Consider the following 23,105-nt stretch of genomic DNA (forward strand, 5'->3'; position numbering starts at 1 on the left):
TTTGTTGTTTTTGTTAATCTAGAGTTTTAATCGTATGTCTGAGCCCGACGATAATTGGCCATGCAAGTCTGATGACACTCCAGAGTTAGAAAGTAGAGTGAACTTATTTTCTGGTCAAACAGTTAACAAGTTTGCTGACATCCCTAGAGCATCAGGTAAGGGGAACAATGATTTTACATTTTCATGTGGGCCCTTAGTAGCTGAGGATGATGATGATGATGAAGTGGTTGTGGCGAAGTATGGTTTGGGTAGTGGGGGGTGGTGTTCGGGAAGGGTGGGGCTGACACATGGTCGGGGTGTTTGGAAAGGCATTTGGTTGGGTTGGGAGGCATTTTGGCATCGGGTTCAGTTGAAGGTTGGAGTGGGGTGATTCTGCAGCTGTTAACATTGCCTATACTGCTAGCTGTGGAACTTATTCCCAATGTGTGTCAAATATTGGCACTGAAAGTGTTCAAACTCTGTCGCAAGTACAGCCACCTAAGCCTAGTGAATGGAAAGAGGTTGTTTGTGATGATCAGGAGCTGATTAATCCAAGGTTTGTGAGTAGATGTTTGATGCTTGCTTTAGTTTGTGTTTTCTTTTGGTGGACCATGTTTTCTTTTTGTAAATTGAGAATGAAAAATGTTTTACTGGTAGCGCAAGCTTCTATAAGAGAAAAAGAATATGGGAAGAAGAGCATGAAAGGAAACGAGGCAAGTGAAAATTTACCTTATATTCAAAAGATTATAAAAGCAAGCTGTTGTGTTTATTATGATCTGCTTGCTAGTCTTCAGGATCAGCGATAGTCTACTCTAGGTCTAGCTTGTTGCATTCTAGGTCCTGTGAGATCAAATCATTGAAAAGCTCAAATTAAGTTTTGTTGTGAAACTGCACATAGGACAATCTTGCATCATGCCATTGTATACCTTAACAAGACATGTAGAACAATGTTTCAAAGGTTTTGGACCTCTTTTGATTAAGTGGAATAATTGTGTGTAAGGTTGTTGGAACTCCTGTTACAAATTGCTGAACACAAGCAACTAGAAGTCTGTGGCCTAGAGAACTCTATTTCAACTGCATATGGTTCCTGGGAAGAGGTATTGCGTTTGCTCGTTGAACATGGGGCTCTGATTGTAGCTGATATATATAGTACCACAATCATATATGTTTACATGTTTTATAAAATGTTTTATTCTGTTTATTTACTTGTTTATGTTTTGTGGGAACAAATTTTTAATCTGAAATGGGACAATTAGTGAGTTGATTTCAGCTCAGGTTCATTGAACTTGGGGCTTTTGACTGGAGTTGCAAGTTCCAATTTGGTTCATTTGGGTTGGTGATGCACAGCTAGAGGTTGAACGTTAAGAGTGCATAGGCTCCACTCATTTTGTTAATATATTTGGACCCTTAATCGAACCTTATTTGTTGATCTATGGTTTAGTTTCATCTACGAGGAATATTGCTTGGTCAGATGATTAGTCGTGTATGGATTGATTTTTATTTTTTTCCAAAATCATGAACTTCAATTTTTACTTAAGAAGTTAAGCTGGACCTCTGGCTTCAATTTGTGCTTGTTGCAACAACAAGCTTGGTTCTACAGTGTTTGCCAGGCTTGTTGAGCCAATGCTGAGTTGGTGAACAGCTTTAGATGAGCACTGTAGTAATTATTTTCTTTATGGTTTTTATTTTAAGCTGTACATCTTGCCTATATTTTTATTTTCATTTGTGAGCCTAATTTTGTCGTGCTTGTTTATTTGATATCAATACTAGTTTCTAGCAAAGAGGAGGTGGATGCTCCCGACAGCTTTTGTATTCAGCCAGTTGACTTGAACCACTTTTTAAAAGATGGAAAAATTTACGGTAACCAAGGGTTGAAGGTAATACACCTTTTTGTTAAATTGGAAAATTTGGTTAAGACTCCACTATTGATAATTTGATGCTCTTGAAACTTTATCTTCCCATTATGGCGTCTGTGCCCAAATTTTATTTGGTGATTATCGAACTTCTGTTTTTGTTTTTATCTCCTTTTCAGTAGTTGCTTGCTCTTGTTTTGGCATTGTGCATTCATGTCCTCGGTGTGGAGGCTATGAAAGTTGCATTCATGGATATGCATGCTTTTTATCAAGCTAAAAAAAGCTCTTTTTGTTCATAACATATAATAATATACTTTCCTCCTGCACAACCTAGATCATGCACAATCTCTTGCATGAAAATACATTAAACATTAAGGCCATATTTGGGATTGCTTTCATTCTTGATGTTTTTGGTTTTGGTGAAAATAGAAATAATGAAAAACATTGAAAGCACCTATGATTTTTATATGGTTTCCATTTTTGTCTGAATTTATTTTCAAAGATTTACAAAGCAATGTAAAAGTAATTCCTAAAAAAGGGGTGTGTGCAAAATTTTTTTCAAAAATAGTCTGCCAAACAAGTTTTTTTGTGTCAATTTCCGTTTTTTCTATTTTCTAGAATATAAAATGAAAACAATACCAAATGTGCCCTAATTGTTTATTTGGAACCGTTCTTTTCTAGCTTGCAAGTGTTAATTTATTTATTTGTAATTTATATTTTATCACAAATCATGCAGATCACCATCTGGGTCAGCAGCATATCTTTTCATGCATATGCTGAGATTACATTTCAGAGCACATCTGATGTAAGTATTTACACTTATCTTTAGCCCGATTCTAGCTTTGTCTTCTGATGGTTTGCTAATGATTTCTATCCCTTAACTGTTATAAGGGAGGCAAGGGGGATTACAGATCTGAAATCTGCTCTCCAGGTAATCATGGACCATCCATCTTAACCTATTCCCTTGACATCCAATATCCATTTACTCATTGAATTCTGATCTTTAAGTCATTCCTTACAGAATATTTTTGCTGAGAATATTGTTGAGAAAAGGAGGATTTCCTTCAAACATTTTCAATCGAGTGTGATTATGTTAAGTATGTTTCGTCAATTACTTACCTTTACATTTGATGCTTTCTCATTTTGTCTTCTGAAATTGTGTTATCTTGGTTGTTACATTATTGTTAAATTTGATATTGTGATTTTTGTTCTTTGTCACAGATCTATTGTCTCGAAAGGGGAGATATTGCAGCAAAACAACACCAATGTGCACAACAGTGATTCTAATAGTTATTTTTGTAGAGAGATTGTTCTGATTTGGAGGTGCTATTTAACGCCTTTGCTATATTATTGTTAGTGAATAGACTGCTTTCTTTGTTTTGCATTTCATGGATTTGCTATAAAGACTTGCTATGATTAATGATACTGAATGTTGGGTAGTTAATAAAAGAAATGTTTGTAAAACGACTAACTGAAATGAGATAAATGGTCTTTCATACAATGGTTAAGCTTTCTTGGCATGCTATCTACTAAAGATAGGATCAAGGATTGGGGTGTGGTAGATGATATATCTTCTGTGCTTTGTAATGTGGAGATGGAATCACATAATCATTTGTTTTTTGAATGTTGCTTCTCCCACTATGTTTTGTTGAGTAAGCATGTGAGTAGAAAGAAACCATATGTCCTTTGTAGCTGAGATTGATTGGGTAGTTCACAATATAGGTGGACAGTCTTTTGGCCATTCAATACACAAATTGGCAACGGCTACTACTATCTATCCTGTGTAGATGGAGAGGAACTACAGAACTTTTTCTCACAGAAGGATAGATGCAAATTCAGTTCTAAATAAAGTGATCAATGACATTAGAGCATGATTATATTCATGGGAGAATATAAAATATGTAACGCCCTCAAAATAAACCCATTTATCATACATTCTTGGCATGCTTAGACAAAAGAGAATAAAGCATAATTACATTTCATCAGAGTATTCATTACAAAATGTATTACATGTTGACAACAAAAGTAAGTGCCCTATAGGCTTACAACTTTCCAAGTCAACACTTGGTTACAAAAGGAGAGTACTAACTCTACACAAAATAAGCCCTTGGCTTGATATACATGTAATACAAAAAGTAATCACAAAAGATGTCCCAGCCACTAAGCCTCTCAAGCTACGTCCTTGGAGGTGGCATGCTATCTGTACCTGAAAATGATGTCCCATATAGGGTGAGCCAACGCCCAGTAGAGATATGCTAAACATAATATGAGCAATAACTAAAACATTAGCATTTTATAAATGTTTAACTCACATAAATCAATTCATAACCCATTTCAATTACATGACAAATGTGTCTATGTTTCATTCCATTTTCCATTTCTTGACCCTGGCTCAGAACCTGGCCATATACTTTAAATGAGATTATATCTCATATCAATAATATTTCCATTTTAACAATTGAGATAACCGCTCAAATTAAACAATTCATACTTCACATTAGATACACATAATTGTTATATCAATCTCAAATAAAAACACTTGCGTACTTCATATATGATACACAGATTTGCTGTATCAATACTTCAACAGATACACATAATTGCTGTATCAATACTTCAATGGATACACATAATTGTTGTATCACTGGAGTACATCCCCTATCTCCTCTCAAACAATATCCGGTTTAGGAGTTCATCCTCTATCTTCCCCTAAACTATGGAGTACATCCCCCATCTCCTCCCACTCAACACAATGTATATAAACACGTATCATATACATAAGCAATCAATACACAAATTTGATGTATTATTCCAACCGTCATATTCGATGACATTATTTAATTGATTAGTTTTAATTGACCTAATCATCATGCATTGTCTACAACAATCAAGACTATCCTCCACCGATAGCCCAAAGCAGTTATTTCTAAACAGATAATAAATGCCTCAACAAATAAATAATCTCAACATTTACAAAGTGAGCGATTAATAAATCCAACTCCACCATTTTATCTCATAATGAGTCAATTCCATTATTTCCAACTCAATTTCATATTTCCATAATAGTTGTCATTAATTACACTAATGACCCAAATATGCCCAAACATGGCATTTTCCCCCTTTTCTCAATATTGACCCAAAGGCCCCAAATAACTCCAATGACATCAATACTATCATTTTAAGACCCAAAATATACATTTATGAGTCAAAATAACATAACCCTTCTTTGCACATTTAGAAACCCTAACACCCAAAATCACCCAACTTCAACATTAAATCAAAATGACTAAATATTTAGGTCAAAGATCATAAAAATGAGTAGGAATCCCTACCTCAAATTTCGGAGCTCAGCGAAGAAGATGATGAAAACTCAAAGTGCTCCAAATCCCAAGATTTTCAGATCAAAAGATAGCTCACGCCAAGATCAATACTTTTTGTAAAGGCTCAAGGGTAGGAGATCACTCTAACTAGATCAAACCCTAGAGAAAAGGTAGATTCTAGAGAGAGGAGCTCTCAAAAATGGCTTTTTGAAAAGTAAAAGAGAGAAGGAAAGTGTAAAAGTGATCTAAAATCACCCAGCTGCCATCTGATATATGATTAGTCCGCTCGAGCGCAAAAAGGCCCGCTCGAGCGCCAAGACACAACTGCAAAACACACCCGCTCGAGCGCAAAAGAAAAGCCACTCGAGCGTAGATTACACTCCTCCAGTACTTTTACAGACATCGAACACCCGCTCGAGCGCCAAGAGGCCCGCTCGAGTGTAAGGAAATCCGCTCGAGCGTAAAAAACGCACCTGTAGAAGTTTTGCAGAGGCACAAAATGCTGAAAGTGTGAAAACTCCGCTTGAGTGCAAAGGGACCCGCTCAAGCGGACCACCAAAAATCTGGGCAACAAGGAATGGGATTAAAGCTCAACCAACCTGTTCGAAACACGCCCAATACATCCTAGAACTCAAACATATGGAATTAAAGGATGACAACAAGACCTATACAACAACCAACTCCACGAAACCTAAGTCTGAAATACAATAAATAAAGAGAGGATAAACCAGGATCACTATAAAATAGTTATACAAATAACAAGTTATGTTCTTCTTGGGGATTTCCCCAACACAGATCAATATTGGATGAGATGAAGGAATGGCTAAATACTCGATAGCTAGTTGATAGTTCTTTTATGTCTGTAGTTTGTGAAAATATCTATTCTGTTGAAAACTACTAGGCTGTTGATCTTTGTTATAACTGGTTTGACTGGAGGATGCCCCTGTAAGGGTTGTATCTATTTGTTTTATGTAATGAAATTTAACTTACGAAAAAGAAAATTAATAATAATAAATGAATTCAATATAAAGAAGTTAAAAGCGGCACTAATTGAAGATAAAATGAGGTAAATCATTGGAGATTTTATGATCTTATGCATCATAGACCAATTAATGCTCTTGTAAGGAGTATTGATTTGATGCACATAGAGGGTGATAAAAGAAATGTTGGAAGACACGGGAGAACTTGGGTTGAAGTGATAAGAAATGACATGACCATCGTAAACTTGACTAATAATCTGATTGTGAATGGAGCCAATGGCAAGAAATTGATCCATGTAGCTGGCCCCACGTAAGTAGGACAAAGGCTTGTTGAGTTGTAGACTTTTGAAAATGTCTTGCCTTTCAAAGACTCCTTGCTAGTAGACCTGTTCCCTCATTCGTTCTTGGGAAGATTAAGGATGAGAACATACTCAATAAATCCATTTGCATCTTCTCACCCCCACCCGCAAAAATAATAAATAAGTAAACAAAAGAAAAACAAATTCCCTCCGTCATAGTTGCATTTTAGAACATAGTGTAGCCATTACGCTTGAATTTTTTTTTGTTGATAATGACAGTTCTTATTTCTTTTGATTGTCATAATTATGGTTCTTTCCAATTGGACCAGGTTATTCGGGTTGTGGTGGGAACCATGCCTGTTGGGCACCTCTACAGTAGATTGGTACCTCTTGTTCTTATCCTTGTAGATGGTAATTTTTCACCTCTGTGCTTTCTTATCACATTCCTTGTAATAAAACTGGAGCTGCAATTTTTAACCATTCATATCATTGAATCAGGTAGCAATCCTATTGACATTATTGATCCAAGATGCGAGATTCTTCTCATAGTTTAGAAGAAAATTGATCTGCAAGGCGGCAATCAACTTAGATTGCTTGGTTTTGCAGTGATTTATCGTTTTTACCATTATCCCGACAGTTTGCACTTGCGGCTTAGTCAGGTTTACACTTTTTTACATTAATAACTTGTTAGCTTGAATTAAATAGAACCTGGATTTGGTGGTTCTAAGATGCGTGTTTGATATCTTTGATTTTGTATGTCAGTGGAGTTTGAGAATTGCTTTTTTAGAAACTTTTTTGTTGGCTTTTTTTCGTCTTTAGTGAATTTTTTAGTAAAACGTTTCAAGAAGCCTTACACATTAGGTTCTACTGAATTAGACAGATTTGAAAAGTAAAAAATTAAAAATAAAAATTTATTTGAAAGAAGTTGACTTTTTTTTTTTACTTTAGTTAACCTTTTTTTTTTCTTGTTTTTTTGACCTTTTAAATCATTCTAGACTAGACAGATTTGAAAAGTAAAAAAAATTGAGAAATTTTTTTAAAAAGTATCAAAAAAATTGTAGTTTTTTTTAGCTCATTCCAAAAAAAAGATGCGGTTATTTCTAGCATTTGATGAGATTTCTATTTCTATTGTGGGCAAATACTTGTATTGCCTCCTTACTAGCACAAAGGTTACGGTCATCATCTTCTAGAGGTGCTTAATAATGTTGCAATTTGTGAAAATGTTTATGACTTGACAATTGAAGAGCCTTTGGATTCCTTACAACACGTGCGAACGTGTATTGATGTGGGACGCCTACTTGTTTTTAACCCAATCTAGAAAGCCCTCAATTCCACAATTTTACGTGTGAATCAAGAAAATCTCTCAAAGACAAGCCAAACTTAAGCAAATCGACAATTTCATGACTGTCATTTCAGATTGTGTTAGAGCTGAGGTCATAAGGAAGGACTCGAGGGCTGCAGAGAAGTGGGTGATTGAATTTCCAATAGATTATGATCAAGAAATGTCGTTTGCACTACTAGAAAAATAACTTTTTGCGTCTAATTATTTGACCGTTGCAAAAAAAATTATTTGTAACGGCAGATTAGCCGATGCTAAAACTTATGAACCCCAGCCTAAGCAGAAACTTGTGAACCCACTATGCCCAATTTATATTTTCCTTTTTTTTTAAACTCTCATTTCCCCCAAATCTGATTTCGCTCGATCGTGTCTGAGTAAGAGAATCTGATTTCCCTCTCTCGATTTCGCTCTATAGATCACCATGGTCGTCTGAAAAAGAGATCTCCAACGGTATAAACTCTCTCTCTCTCTCTCTCTCTCTCTCTCTCTCTCAATGAGTCTCTTCGAATCATTCATTCGTATTTCAACTTATTCATCTCTCTACTTCGATCACTTGAACTCATTGAACTCACTGTAATTCGTATTCAACTTCTTCATCTAAACTCACTGTAATTCAATCACTTTTTCATCAATCTATTGATTTTTCCACCAGGTAGCCTGATTCTGGAAACAAGCTTTGGTTTGAATCAATCCTTCCTCATCTGCTACAAGTACAAGTTGAACTATTCAATTATTAATTGTTATCGCTTCACCTTCCAATTCTCACCTCTCTTTCTCTCTCTATATATATATAGCATTGCTCTCACATGCTTGCTTGTTTTCACCTCCTTGGTTGTAACTGATTGTGATCATATGTCATATAAGAATTGAGCATTTTTTTGTTTGATTTGCTGATATCTTGCTAGTTGTGTGTTGTTATTTTATCGAGACAGTAGAATTGTATTTCCATATGTATGTATTCTATGGAGCTACAACTAAATAGAAATAGACACTTGATTGTTTAATTTATTCTGTATAGTTGAATTGTGCCAATCCAATAAGGTTAGATGTTACTTTAGTCCCGGTTCCAATGTCAGAGAGCTTGCATCCCTGAGGGCTAGCTTGAAAGGGTAAGTCCTCAGGTAAAATATCAGAGCTCTTAAATTTGAATTCCTACCTCTCTATATATAAGGTTAATGGATGGTTATATTTGGAGTTTTATCCTAGGTCTCACCAAATGTGGGATCAAGGGTTCCTCGTTATCTATACTATTATTAATATTATTATTATATACATACAACTCTGTTAGTGTGAACTATTACACTTATTTCCAAATTATCCCAGTATAACTATCTCATATTTTGATTTTGAGTTTTAAATTTTGATTGCCTTTTCAATTTATTTATTTATTTTATTTTACATTCAACTGGTTGATTTCATAACACACCTATATCTATGGTAACACATTCACAACTCTACTTTCATCTGTAATGTCTATTGGTTATGAGCAGAGCACCCTTGCATTTCTTGATTCCTGGTATCTTGATGATAGAAACATGCAATTTTGCTCTATGTTGGGCAGCAACTAAAGAGATTGTTTAGACAATCCTTCTTTTTTTTTTTTTGGGGTGTCCTTTTCTTCCCTTTCTCAATCCTCTTGCTAAAAAAAGAAGATCATTTTGCAGTTTTTATAGATCTTTCACTTTCACTGACAAGGACCAACCAAAAAAGAAAGAAAAAGAAAAAAACTTAATAAAAAAAGGGGCATTCCGAGAATTGAACTTGGGACCTCTTGCACCCTAAGCAAGAATCATGCCACTAGACCAAATGCCCTTCTACATTAAGTACTTTATCTATTTTATATATCATGTATTAATTAGGTTTGAATAAACAATGTTGTGCATCTATAACAGATTTGCTGGTTCAAATAATGATGACAATTCCAGAATGCAGTAAATAGCATCAAGGAGTGTTTTTAAGCAAACTTCTTCAATCCCAAGAATGACTTCAAAAATCATAAAATATCAACGATGATAAACTATGCATATTTAAATGTATTGTTCATCTGTTAACATTATTGATCTAACAACTATAAGCAGTGATCTCTAATTCTAGAAAAATATTCATGTTAAACATTAGGTTGGGCATTACATTTTATCTCTCATCTGTTTTTCATTTTGAGAAATCTTTATGTGCAATTAATTGATTTTGTTAATTTGTTAAATATTGATGTTGGGCACTGCCATATGTGTCCTTGTTACAATATCTATAAGAGAACACATTGTTTACATACACCATAACAGATCACCAAAATCTATTTCACTAATGTTTCTAAATACTTTTTAGTGTTCTATAGAAATGTAAACACTGATATTTATGATTTTGTTTTCCTCACAATGTTTCTGAAATATGCACTAATGTAGGGGATCACTACCTAAAACCATTTGTAATATGAAACCGGCTACATGATAACAATTGAAAGAGTGTTTCTCCTAATTAGTTAGGATTAAATTGCGTTTGAAAGTTTTTGTTTTTGAATTTGAGTTGAAGATGCTTTTATTGGAAGAAGGTGGTTTATTTTAGTTCTGTGCTAGTGTATGGGCAGCATTGGAGTGGTTTTTCTAACAGATTTACTGGTTTTTCTAAGTGGTTTTTCTAGGTGGTTTTTCCAGATTAGAACCCCTCAATGCTCTTGAAAATGATGTACATGTGCCTAAAACCAAGGGTAAGGAGCATCAACACAAATCAAAAGTTCAAGATGACAAGAATGGAACAATCTCACTTCCAGTGTCAGTCAAATGAAGAAGGTTGCGTGTAGTTGATAAAAAATGTAGTTGGGAGGTTGTGTGCCTCGGCACAGGCTCTGCTTGAAATGCTTGGAGCCAAACAGCACAGAAGAAAATGTCCAATTTGGTTCTCATTGGTTGCCTCAGAATACCAGTAAGAATATCCTGTAGTGGTGAAAATAACGTAATTTTTTTTTTTTTTTATTTTGGGATATTTCAAGTTTTGATCGGTAATCATTTTATCTATGTTAAATGGTTTCAGGGGAGGAGATGTTCCCTTGCCATAGATATCTACATGTTACTTGAGGATAAAGTAAGTTTCTGGTCCCATCACTAATCTGTAGCTTTGTCAATGATATTTTTCCCAATTGGATACTATCAGGCCATTTACACGTTTGTCGGGTCATTTTTGTATGTTCTTCTATGCATACTTATGCTTGAGTAGTGTTTGAGAAGAGAAGTTTCTTGTGGCAAAAAAAAAAAAAAAGGAAGAAAACGGCCATGGAAAAGCAATGAAAAAAAAGTTTTTGAAATGTACTTATATTCAATAAGATTTCGTATATCTATTTTGTAGATAAATTACAAGTGTGGAACACTTTATGGAGCATCAAGTGGCTTGGGTTTCATACCCAAAGTACTTGCTTTTTCACTTCCAGAACTCCATTAAAAAAATTAGGAGCCACTTGATTTTTTATTTTTGATACCAAAAATAGTAAAGAATTATCTATCTTATCAGATACTTTGTAAAATTAATTTATTGACAAATTGTGCCAAAAATATATTCTTGTCACTGACTTAAGTTATCTAATTAAAAGAGGAATATATTGAGGAAGGGCCTAAGGAGGTACACGTGGTGGCTGAGATTAGGTTGAGCCTTTGATTTTGAAACCTAAGTAGGATACAACTCTTGGGGAGAGTAAGAGAGGGGATTATACGAATTGGCATCTATATTTTTGTAATTTACTCCAAGCAAAAGAATTTAGAGAAATGAACCTTTTTTTTTTCTCTTGACATTTTCTTTTGAAATAGTTTTATTTTTATTATTTCAAGTTAAACTGCATTAAATTTTCAAGTCACGTGTATATGTTTTTGCAGGTTTTGTTGAGGGAGTAGTTGATATAATCGAACGGGTGATGTTTGGGAGCCAAACTGAGATTATGTTGCTTTTTTTTTTTTTTTTTTTTTTTGAAGGACTTGAATCTTTTAGTACAATATATTTTAAGGATGATTGATGGATATTTGTTTTGCATGTATGAAAGTTTATATTTTGTTTGCACACTTACATGTGAATTGGTTAATATTTCTATTATGAGTTTAAATGAATTTGTTAATTTTGTTATTTTTTATTAAAAAAACTTGTTAGGTGCTTGCAATTGATTTTTTTGTTGTAGCAAACGTATATGTGATTTTATTATAAAAATAATGATTTGTGACGGTAAAAAAATAGTTGCTAAACGTGTTTTTGATTTTTTTTTTTTTTTTTTTTTGCGACAGCAAAATAGTTGTCGCAAAAAGTAGGTTAGACAGTCGCAAATTGCGACTGTTATTTTGAGGTCACAAAAAGTATTTGCTACCCCACATTAGCGTCCCCAATTTGCAGTCGCATGGACCGTCACAAAAGGTCTTTTGCGACTGTATTTTCATTATTTGCGACGGCTTGTGGCGATTGCAAAAAAACACTTTTTTTAGTAGTGTTGTCATGTTCAAGTGCACGAATGGTGAAGCTAGTAGGATTGAGATGGATGAAAATCAAACCAATCAAGAGCAGCAGCTGAAGGGACTAGTCGATGAAAGGATGAAAGAGATCAAGTCGATTGCACAGAAGGTATGTCCTCGAAGTTCACGAAGACTTGCAAGGCCATTCCATTGTTGTTTGGTTTGTTTGGTGTCCATGAATCTACCAAGAAAGTGAAAGCTTTGGAAGAGGTTGGAATGCATTGAGGGCTTGCCTGTAAATGAATGAGCTGTTTTCCTTAGTTCTAGGATGAACTTTAATTTGCAGTCATGTTATTTGGATTATTAGCTAGAACTCCTTCATGATTTATGAAGTGAAACTTGAAATCATGCTATTATTCTATATTTTGAGCAAGCTGTAGGTAGGCGCTATTATTAACACACATGGAAAACAACCAACTTTTATGTTCAATTTGTTTTGGCATATTTTATTATGCTCAATTTGTTTTGGCATATTTTATGGCATTTAGTACGATGACATGAGACAAATGTTGACAGAAAATGTGTTTTTGTGATCAACGAACAAGTTTATTTGGGTGTGGAAAATATTTTCTACTTTTGAATTGGGAAAAGCATTTTCAAATTGAAGTTTGACCAATGTCACCATACTATCACCGCCATCATCTCTCCACCACCACTGCTGACACCGCACTACCACCTCTGCATCCCAATACTACTAATACAATCTCTAGTATATTAGTTTCAAAGTTGAACATAACTTGAAGCTCAAAGCCTTGCTCGGATCAAAGGTACTTGTACTAGTTATATCCCTGGAATCCTAGTAGCACTTGACAATTCCGTGAACTTTCACAGATAACTAGCTCAATCATAAATGCACATAGTAAAACCCCTAGATCTGCTTCCTGGCACAAATAGTAATTTTCTATGGAATCACTTCATTACAATACCATAAATTGTAGCCAAAAAAAGTGTTCTTTGAATATCTAAACTCTACAACTCGTTAATTCCAAGCCCACATCCTTGCACAACCATCTCAAAATTGCATACATTTTGGACTACTCTTTAGACTGTACTACACCTATCTTTGGTTTGTTCAGGCATACAAAATAAGACATCGGTAAGATTGTAAGATCTTATAACTCATAAGGCAACGGTAATCATTGATGAGAAGGTATGGAATGATCCGGAAAGAAGAAGCATGATGCTGACATTCTCGTGATGTTCACTCAAGTTGCCTTAAATCTTGTGGACGCTATAACCTGCATCCTCCGCCTTCAAGTCCTCCCTCTAGTTCTTGAATTCATATCCACCAAACACCACTTGCTTAATTCCAATGTAGCTGTCAAATGAAAAGGTAATTGGGTGAGTTTCCTTTGGCAACAGCCATTTTTTTTTAAATTATGCCAAAATCTACTCTCTTTTTTTAGTTCATCTAGACTAGATGACTCTGAAAATTAAAAAGAAAAAATAAAAAATTCAGAAAAAAAAAGCTTATTAAAAACGGAATAAGTCAAATTTTATCAAAAAAGCCTATAAAAATTGGCCCCCTTTTCCCCTTCTAATTCTTTAAATAAATAAAAAATTAAAAAAAAAAAAAAGAACAGAACATAAAACAAAAAATTTAGGATTGTCTAGTCTAGATGAACCTAAAAAGTGTCATATTTTGACTCAAAAGTTGAAAAAAGTTCACTAAAGCCAAAATAAGCCTAAAACATTTGTCAACTTATCTGAAACAAGAGGCTTAACCGCAAATTCAATTGGAGATGAGGGTGTGAAAACAACAAAAGTTGAAACAAAAATAACAAAAGGTGATCGACCAACAAATGAGCAAAGAGCAGCATCACAGAAGGAAGCATAGCCTAGCAATTCATATCACATTCGTATACACAAGTTTACAGGAATCATGTTGCAGGAAAAATTGTGCAATCATGCTCCAGAAAACCATAAAAGTTCATCATGAACTGTTTTCTTCGTTTTTTTTTTTAATCTTTTTTCTTTTCTTGTCTTTGGTCTCCTTTTTAGGATTATTATTTATTTATATTTAAACAGAATTACGGACTTTTAGTATTCTTTTCTTATATCTAATTATATTATATATATACAAATATATATCATTTATTTATATATTATTAATTATATCGGGTCAGGCTTGGATCGGGGAAGGTGATATCTGCCCCCCTCCCACTCTCATTGCAGGTGATCAAAATATAATTCACCCCTGCCCCACATAAGTGTCAAGTTGGGTAAAATTCGTCCCATTCGTGCGGGTATAGATGGATCGCCACGGATCGGACTAAAATAGTTATCCCTACATGCTTCCTTACCTTGGGGAAATGTCATGCCTATGTATTACTTCTATAGCAACAAATGCTTTACATCTAATAGACTTGCCCCTCTCTTGCTTCACATGTGTCATTTGGTTTGAATTGATATTCATTAAGGCTACTTTCACATTAAAAAAATGTGTATAAGAAATTAAAAATGTGATAAGTAAAGCTTTTAATTTAATGATTGTATATCATTATTTTTGTAAGATTACGAGTGACACTTATTGCAGTGTTGAGTTCTCTCCCATCATGGGATTATATCACGTAATTGTTTATTTTTTTTGAAGTTAATGTTATTTTTTCTGATAGTTGTTGGGCTTGGTGACTTTCTAGTTATATAATGCTTTTTATATTTATAATTAATCTTTTATAAATTTACAAAAATAAATAATTAATTAAAATGTGATTTCGACTCAATCTATATGTTATGAGGACCACATTAAAATAAATTTAGATAACACATTTTACTATAGAGTCAATTGTGAAAGTTTTTTGGCATTTTAGAATTTAAAATGACGTTGAATTCTAGTTTGATAAATGTACAAAAAAACAATTAATTTATGACTCATTTTTTTATTATTCAATTTATGACTCTTGTTAAGATTGAATATATGACTTTTTATTTATTATACGTTAAGGGTTGTTTTGGCAACAACTTAAAATAGTTAAAAAATCAAATAGTCACTATAGAAAAATAAACTCTTCTCTTCTTTTGTGTAAATCTTTTCGTAAAGTCAAAAAATTAACTAAAATAGTTATTTTCTAAAACAACAATAGTACTAAAGAAATATTGGTTTATATATATATATATATATATTAATTTATTACTCATTATTCAATTGAAATATGTATAAGAATTGTTAAAATGAAAATTATTCATGACTCGGCCCCTAAGATAAAATTCTGGTCCCGTCCCAGATGAAAACAAATGATGTTGGTAGTTTAATTTTTTTAATATTTTCTTATAAGCTCAAGGTTAAGTACTCAAATGTTTTAACTAATTTATTGGTAAGTATTTTTTTATCTCTAGCAACAAAATTAAATAATATAAAATATAAATATATGAAATGAGTGGATTGAGTCAGGCTTTAAGTAGTCATTCCAAACCTGCCATCAAATTTAAACGGGTCTAAAAACGTTCTGTAGCTTGAACGTGTAGATAGTTGTAATAAAATTAAAAAGTAAATGTAAATATTGGTTATAAAAAAAAATATATTTTTCTTGACAAATCTAAAATTCAACATAGCCTATAATGTATTTGTTCAGAATTTTAACATTGCATTCACATAAATTTATCACCTTATTACCTAATTATCAACTAACAATTAATCACTAAATGCTCAATTTTAAAATACTAGGCATGCAGGCCGATGGGGCCTGCCTCTCATGGACTAAGAAGAGTCAAATCTGATCAGCAGGTTTATAGTCTAATGGGTTGAGATTAAGTGGTTGCTTGGCATGTGCTAAAATAGCATATATTATTTTAGTACATTATTTTATTTAGGTCACAATTATCTTATTTAAGTCACATCACCTCTTTAGTACATCACTTCAAATCCAACTCATATCTCATGTTTTTTCGTAAAAAATCAAAAAGTATATTAATTTAGCACTTCTCAAACAAAGTCTTATATTTTTTAGTTTTAGTAATTTTATATGTTTTGTTTTATTTTGTTTGTTTTCATATTTTCTACAGGACTAGTCGCCAACAGATGGGTCAAGCTTTAAACTCCAACCTCAACCAAGTCTCATTTGGGTTGTGGTACAATCTTGGGCCAAATAAAAATCCACATATTGACAAGATTTTTAGATTAAGAATTGTTTTAGAAAGATAGTTAAAAGTTGGTTTTTTTTATATTTTTTGACTTTTTTTTAAAAAAAGTGTAAAAAATACGAGAGATGATGTGATCCAAAATGAGTTAAAAACTGGAAGGTGACTTTTAAATATCTTTCCAAAATAGACCTAAATGATGACGCTTAATCCTAATTAGTCATAGATTATGACTCTTTTATATAAAGTCATGGGTTCAAATTTCAAGTGGTAATCAATTATCTAATATTTCATTTTCCACTCTTCAAGAGACTCTCTACCTCATTACTTTCGTCTGGTGTGTGGAACGACGGACTACATATGTCAAGGAGATTAGTCTCAACAAATTTATGAGCAAATTAAATATATATACATATATTTAGTAGATAAAAAACTCTCCTATAAACATAATATGTCTAGATTCAAATTTTACTGCTGTAACTATAGCGATCCCGGGTTTACCCTTGTTATACCGTGATACGGACATGTGTCCTTGGATGTTAGTAGTTGTTTATTATTTTGTTTACATCCTTTTTACTACGTATTTGAGTTATAGGATGTGTTGGGCGGATTTGTTTCAGGTTGGTTGAGTTTAGAAACCAAAACTAGTTGCCCAGATTTTTGGCCTGTACGCTCGAGCGGAGGTGTTGGCGCTCGAGCGGGTAATACACCCATCCAGTATTTGTTGTGCAGTGTTGTACGCTCGAGCGTGGAGTTGGCCGCTCGAGCGGATCTGTGTGAGTGGACGCTCGAGCGTAGGGTTGGGAGCTCGAGCGGAGGTCTGGTTCTGCAAAAGTGCTGGGCGAGTGCATTCTGCGCTCGAGCGGGAGGTTGGCCGCTCGAGCGGAAGTCTGTGAGTGGCCGCTCGAGCGGGGTGTTTTACGCTCGAGCGGAGACCTGGGTTAAAGTCCCGAATTTGTGACTCTTCAAATCACTTTTTCACTTTCTCTTCTCTCTCTTACTTTTCCAAAATCACCATTGTTGAGCCTCTCACTCTAGACTCTACCTTCTCTCTTGGTTTTGATCTAGTAGGAGTGATTTACTCACCTTTGGCCTTTACAAAAAGGTTGTTGATCGTCGGGGCTTCATTTTAATCTGAAAATCTCGGGTTTTGGAGCACGTTGAGTTTTGTCGTCTTCTCCTTTGGGACTCCGAATTTGAGGTAGGGATATCCTACTCCTCTCTATGGGTTTTGTCTTTAAATTTTGGTATTTTGAGATGTTAGGCTTGGTTTGGTAATTTTGTGAAAGTTTGGGGCTTTTGTGTAATTTTACAAAAGTTGGGGTTTTATTCATAATAAACCTAGATGCATGTTTGGCATGGAGAAATGGAATTGATGTTGAATCATTGATGAAAATGGGACCTAAGGGTTGAAATGGTAATTATGGAAAATGGCCTAATTACATTGTTTAATTAATTGGGATAATTAATTGTGAGAAATGAGGAAATGAAATGTTGATTGAATATCCATTTGTGCATTTATTTTCTGTTTAGAAGTAACTGCTTTGGGCTATCGGTGGAGGATAGTCGTGATTGTTGTAGACAATGCATGATGATTAGGTAAACTGAAACTAATCAATGAAATTTGTCATGGAACTTGACGGTTGATAGAATACATTAACTGTATGTATTGGGTGATTGTATATAGAACCAATGTGTTTACATACGTTAAGTGTAGAAGAGGAGATAGGGGATGTACTCCGCGGTTTAGGGGAAGATAGGGGATGTACCTCTAAACCGGATAAGTATTGGGAGAAGATAGGGGATGAACTCCGTAGACACAGCTCATATGCTTGTCTAGAGAAGTGAAGATAGAGCTCATATGCTTATCTTTGTGAAGTGTGGATACAGCTTTTATGCTTATCTGTGGATATTGTTGTTATACATATCTGTTGTAGAATGTGGATATAGCTTATTTGCTTATCTGAGAATGTGGATATTGTTGTTATACATATCTGTTGAGCATGTGGGTAGTGCTTATATGCCTATCTGTTGAAAAATGGACAAAAAGAAAGGTAACTTAGACTCATAAGTTGTATGACATAAATATGTGATTTATGTGGATGTATCAGTGTTGACCATCTATCAATTGCTAATATTTTAGTCATTGTCCATGGTTGGTTTAGTGTATTTCTACTGGGCTGTGGCTCACCCTATATGGGAATATCATTTTCAGGTACAGGAAGCATGCCACCTCCAAGAACATAGCTGGGAGGCTAGTGGCGGACATACTTTTGTCGCTTAACTTTTGATGTATTACATGTAACTTCAAGCCCAGGGCTTAATGTGTAAACGAGTTAGTACACTTTTGTTGTAACCAAGTGTTAACTTGGAAAGCTGTAAGCCTGTAGGGCATTTTGTTATGATGTTAACATGTAATACTTATGTAATGGAGCTCTAATGAATAAAAGAATGTGGTTAGTTTATATGAAAATGCTTGCCTTATTTGATGGATTTAATGTTATATATTTGAGGGCGTTACAACTTGGTATCAGAGCGTACCGGGTTCGAATACTTTGGGTACGTGGGAAGTGATTAGTATCACAATGGGTTTGTCTCGCTTGATAGAGACTTAGATGTAGTATCATATGCTATGTGCTTAATTGATAACATGCTTATGTGACTACGTGGGTATGGGATTTAATTTCTGGGATGTTGATTGGATCCTTGAGTTTCTGGGAGTCTTGTTGGAAAAGCACTTGATCAATGCTATTTCTAACCGGAACTCTAGTAACGCCTCGGGACTATCATTATCCGGAAATGAAATTCGTAAGTGCTTATGTGTTTATGTGCTTATGTGGAGTGAATTACAGTTGTCCATGCATTAGGACGTGAGTGTTTAGTTTCGGCACATTTATGAATGTGCTAATGTTCTGTGTTGCCTTTATTAGGATGTCAGGACGAGGAAGAGGAGCTAGGCGTGGTAGACCTGCGAGGCAGGAAGTACCATTACCGGGTGAGATTCCGGCAATGCAGGAGGGAGTTGGGCAAGCCACTGTGGCCGAGCCAGTAGGTCAGCAGGCTATGGGTGCCTTGGCCAGAGAGATAGCAGGAGCTTTGGGTATTCTTAGAGCTGGGAATCAGGCAGCTGAGACAGGGCCTTCTTTCTTGAAGAGGGAGTTTTTTCGGTCTAATCCGGATGAGTTTATCGGGGATCCGAAGGAGCCACTGAAGGCTGATGAGTGGCTAGAGCAGATGAGTAAGACGTTCGAGATGCTTGGCATTGAGGACGGAGCACTGAAAGTGACCTTGGCATCCTTCCAGCTGAAGGGAGATGCGGGTCAATGGTGGAAGTACGAGAAGGCTCGTGTGGGCGGTACTTGGGAGGCGTTTATAAATGCTTTTCAGGAGAGGTTTTTGTCTGCAGCAGCTAGGGAGAAGCTGAGGGATCAGTTTAGCCGGCTTAAACAGCAGGGCTTGTCAGTGGCCGGGTTTGAGGCTACTTTTACTAGTTTGTCCAGGTTTGCACCTGAACTGGTGGCGTCTGAGGAACGCCGTTGCTATGAGTTTGAGCGGAAGTTGAGGCGGGGCCTCAAGTTGAGAGTTGGTGGGTCTTACATTCGAGAGTATAGGCACCTAGTTGATGCTGCTGCTCATATGGAGATTATGATGCAGGAGGAGGAGGAAGAACAGAGGGGCTCCAAGAGGAGCCAGGATAGTCAGGGTGATGGCAGGAGACAGAAGGGTTATAACCCTCAGCAGTCTCAGGGTGCAGTCTCTAGATCGACCTTTCCAGTGCCGAGTGTAGGCTCGGGGAGAGGCAGTCAGGGGGAATTCACTTGTTACAAGTGTGGCCAGCTGGGTCACAAGGTTTCAGTTTGCCCGCAGAAGGGTGGGGGTCAGAAAGCTGCTTCTTCTTCAGCTAGACCGCAGAGTCAGAGTTTGGGCAGGGGGCAGCCCTTGACTTGTTATCAGTGTGGACAACCTGGGCACATGAAGAGGTTTTGCCCACAGTTGAGTGCCACTTCGGGAGCGTCTGGTTCTAGGCAGACGCAGGGTTTTCAGCCAGCTCAGTCTGTGCAGGCCTCGAGGGCCAATCCGGGAGTTTCGTCATCCCAGTCTGTGCAGCAGTCTTTTGCTCCGAGAGGTGAGCAGGTAGACCAGGGGCCTACGGGGCGCGTGTATGCTGTTACCGCACAGGATTTAGTGCCGGCTCCATCAGTAGTGAGAGGTACTTTTCTGTTTTGCAACTCAGTTGCTAATGTGTTGATAGACACGGGTGCATCTCATTCTTTTGTATCTGCTGCATTTGCATCTGTTTTGGAATTGGAGTTAGCACGGTTAGCATCTCCTATTTGTGTGGTATCGCCTTTGGGTGGTGAGTTGATCCTGAAACACGGTGTTAGAGGATGTGATATAGAGGTCGCCGACTATAGGCTTCCTTTTCCGTTTGTTGTCATGCCCATGAAGGGTTTTGATGTTATTTTGGGTATGGACTGGCTATCGTCATACCGGGCTGTTATTGATTGCTACCGCCAGAGGGTTACGTTATGTACCTTGAGCGGGGAGTGGTTCCATTTCTTGGGAGACCGGGTTGGTAGTGTTTTGCCACCGGGGTATGATTCGCGAGGGCGAAGTGAAATTAGTAGTCTACTTGCTAGCTTTGAGAGTGGTGAGAGTGGTGAGACCCAGCATGTATTGCCGAGGGTGGTTTGTGAGTATTCGGATGTCTTTCCCGAAGATCTTATTAGTTTGCCACCTCACCGAGAGATAGAGTTCTCTATTGATTTAGTGCCCGGCACGGCGCCGATTTCTATGGCACCTTACCGTTTTGCTCCAGCAGAGTTGGTTGAGTTGAAAGTTCAGCTCCAGGAATTGCTCGATAAGGGCTTTGTTCGCCCTAGTGTTTCACCGTGGGGAGCACCGGCCCTCTTTGTTAAAAAGAAAGATGGTGCCTTGAGATTGTGTATTGACTATCGGAAGTTGAATCGGGCTACGGTTAAGAATAAGTACCCTATGCCCCGTATAGATGATTTGTTTGACCAGTTGAAGGGTTCCCGTTGTTTCCTAAGGTAGACTTGAGATCGGGTTACCACCAGTTGAGGGTCAGGGATGAGGATATTCCGAAAACAGCATTCCGTACGCGGTATGGCCATTATGAGTTTCTGGTGATGCCATTTGGGCTTACCAATGCACCGGCAGTCTTTATGGACTTGATGAACCGGATTTTCCGGGAGTTCTTAGACCGATTTGTGGTCGTCTTCGTGGACGACATCCTTATCTATTCGCCTTCAGAGGAGGAGCACGAGGAACACTTGAGAGTGGTGCTTGAGTTGCTTAGAGCCCATAGGCTGTATGCCAAGTTTGGGAAGTGTGAGTTCTGGCTGAGGGAAGTTAAATTCTTAGGATCCAAAATCAAATCAATGGACTTGAGTAATAGATTATTAATATTTAATTTGAAATTTTACCGAGGTTAAACATTTATTTAAACTTGACTTATTTATATTTTTAAATTAGATTTGAATTGTAGTCCAAGTGATTTTGAGAGGGCACTTACGTGCTAGTGTCATCACCAGAATTGAGTTTATGAAAAAGTATTGAGGTGTGTCATATTATAACTATTAAATCTTTATTTAAAATATAATTAAAAAATATATATTAACCAAAAAATCCCATTTGTTTGCTGACAAAATACAATGCAATCAACCAACAAAATTCAATTAAGTTGGTTGGTGAAGTCAAAAGAATCATTAGATTTTCTTATGTATTTGCTTTTTGTTTTGTGTGTGTGATAGTTTTTGTAGGAGAGAGAAAAAGTGAGTGGAGCAATTAGAGGGCATGCATTTGATTCGAATGAAGGATGTGCTTGCAAAACAATAATAAAAGCTAGGCTTTTAGAAAAGTTAATAAGAAAATTATCCAGAATTAATAAGTATGGTTGGGATTCAATGAATGTTTTGTAAGTTCTACATATAAAATAAATTTTAATCACACGTTGATATTTTGAAAAAAAAAATTAAGTACAAATTCTAGATACATAGTAAAACTGTTTGCAAAATTATAAGAAGGGATTAAAGTGCATGAATGAAGAGATGGCGGTTTTTTTCAAATTTTTTTTATTATATGGATGCATGGTTTTGAAAATCAGACCAGACTGCCTGGTTTGATCGGTTGAGCCATCGACCAATCGGGATTTCGGTCCGGATATACCCTTTAAACTGTTAAAAAGAAAAAATCGGCCTATGTAAAGAGAACCAGGAAAATCGGTGGTAAAACAGTCGAACCGGTCGACCTGGGGATGGTTCACCAAATCGATGAAAGCGAAAATTTTGAACTTTTTTTTTATTTTTTCTAATTTTTTTTTTATTCTTTCTTTCTTATTATATATTATATATAAGAAAATTTTAATTAGAAACTCTCTTTCAAGGGTCTTCTCTTGTGAGGAATCTCATTAAGAGAATGAATTTATCGTAAAAGTCTCTACCTATTTATAAAGGGAAAAAAATTCCAAAAAAACTCAAGAAATTCATGTAGGATTTAATCAAATTTATTGGAGAAAGACTTAAAGTTTTGATATACCTCCAAAATTTTTGTTATTCTTTCAATCAAATTATTTGAATTAAAATCATATGAAGGGAATATTGAATATTTGATTTCCTCTTCCAAAATTAAAATTAATAATATTTTAAAATATATTATTATATTTTTTAGTAAAAAAAATATTAGAAGAAATATTTAAGATAATTTAATATTTTTAATCTTTAATTTTATTACTTATATTTTCATTTAAATATATTT

At 35.6% G+C, this 23,105-nt stretch overlaps 1 pseudogene; it reads left to right on the forward strand.

Annotated features, from left to right (window-relative positions):
* The first annotated feature begins 34 nt into the window (after positions 1-34).
* Positions 35-12,681, forward strand: LOC114318184 (histone acetyltransferase type B catalytic subunit-like; annotated as a pseudogene).
* Positions 12,682-23,105: the final 10,424 nt, after the last annotated feature.

The sequence above is a fragment of the Camellia sinensis genome, chromosome 6, assembly GCF_055761805.1.
Source record: "Camellia sinensis isolate YWXY chromosome 6, ASM5576180v1, whole genome shotgun sequence".
NCBI lineage: Eukaryota > Viridiplantae > Streptophyta > Magnoliopsida > Ericales > Theaceae > Camellia > Camellia sinensis.